At 35.1% G+C, this 1363-nt stretch overlaps 1 non-coding gene across 1 annotated transcript; it reads right to left on the bottom strand.

The window, feature by feature from the left end:
* Positions 1–257: 257 nt before the first annotated feature.
* On the bottom strand, positions 258–361 carry LOC128593480 (small nucleolar RNA U13). The gene has a single exon (XR_008382366.1). It is a non-coding gene; the product is annotated as a small nucleolar RNA U13 (small nucleolar RNA).
* Between the last annotated feature and the right edge of the window lie 1002 nt (positions 362–1363).

The raw sequence follows: 1363 nt of genomic DNA, 5'->3' as shown, positions 1-1363 counted from the left end.
ACTAGTGGAATTTAAGAGACTTTTCATATGTTGCATAAAGAGTAATGGACAGAGTCAACATTTTTGAATCCTTTTGGTGTTGAATTTGAATCCTTTTGATATTCTTTCTTTCTGCAGCCTATTCTGTATTTCTCACTGAAAGTTGGTTCTTAAGTTATACCTGAAAGAAATCTGCTTGTAAAAGTCTTTTTCCTGATTCAAATTGCATCTAAACTTACTTCTTTTTGTTGTTGTTGTTGTTTATTAACTCCTTTTCACATCAGAGGAGTAATGTGCCAACACCATAACAAAGTTTGAGAGCATCATATCTCACACATGTGCAGGAGCACTCAGTCATCACACTTAGGAACTACAGAAGGATCTGCTGGCTGTTTTGATGACAGTCTATCTTCTACTTCACAAGGAACTAACTGTAAACTTACTTCTTAACAAAGAATTCAATATTAAAATGTCTAGGATTTAAACCAAATATTAACAACAGCAGAACTCACATCTGAGAGCTGAAAGAAAATACTCTCTGGCCTGTCTGCTGAAATGTGCTTTTACAGCTCCTTATGGAATGATGGAACTCAGGTACTCAAAGATTGTGTATTTAACGATGTCCAAGTAGCATTAGGAAAGAGAGGCTCTATATTTAATGGATTTTTTTCCTAAAGTAGGTTCCCCCAGACCAAAAAACCCCCCTAAAAACTCTCATTAACCTTGGTGATTATAAATCCTGTGTTTGCATTTATTTCCTCTTGGGGAGGGAGTGTTGTGAATGAGTTATGTCACATAGTATTGAGAAACATGAAATTTGGAAAGTGCAATGTTTAGAGAATTCACGTGATAAAATACTCCTATGGAAAATTAACTGACTTTCAGGGTAAAACAAGAATCATCAGTACATGTGTTTTTAGTCATATGACCCAAACCATAAGGTTTTAGGAAGGGAGAAAGAACATACTCCTCAGAGGAATTCACAGAAGTCTTGGGCTGCCTGTCACTGCTACAGGAGCTGATGGATCAAAGTGTGGCCAAGGGCATGTTGGGTTGAATCAGGATCCCAGATGAAACCTCCCAGAGAGTTGTGGTAAGAATCAACAAGAGTTTTCCTACATGGTCCTTATAACTCATTAAAGTAATAAATCATTTAAAGTGATTTACAATATATTTTTAATTAGAGATTACATATAAAGAGTTCCAGGTAGTGAATGTTAAATTATTAAATCTCGAAAACAAATTTCTATAACATGCATTATTACAATTTCCATTTTTCAGATGAGATGACTGTACTATAGAATGATTACATAGCTCACTAAAAAATTGTCACTTGGCAACTAGATGATTGCCATGATTCATTTAGGTTCTTTTCAAAGGTGTG

This window comes from Nycticebus coucang, chromosome 1 (assembly GCF_027406575.1).
Source record: "Nycticebus coucang isolate mNycCou1 chromosome 1, mNycCou1.pri, whole genome shotgun sequence".
Classification (NCBI taxonomy): Eukaryota; Metazoa; Chordata; class Mammalia; order Primates; family Lorisidae; genus Nycticebus; species Nycticebus coucang.
Note: the sequence above shows the minus strand (reverse complement) of the source record. Positions and strands in the feature narration are given on the sequence as shown.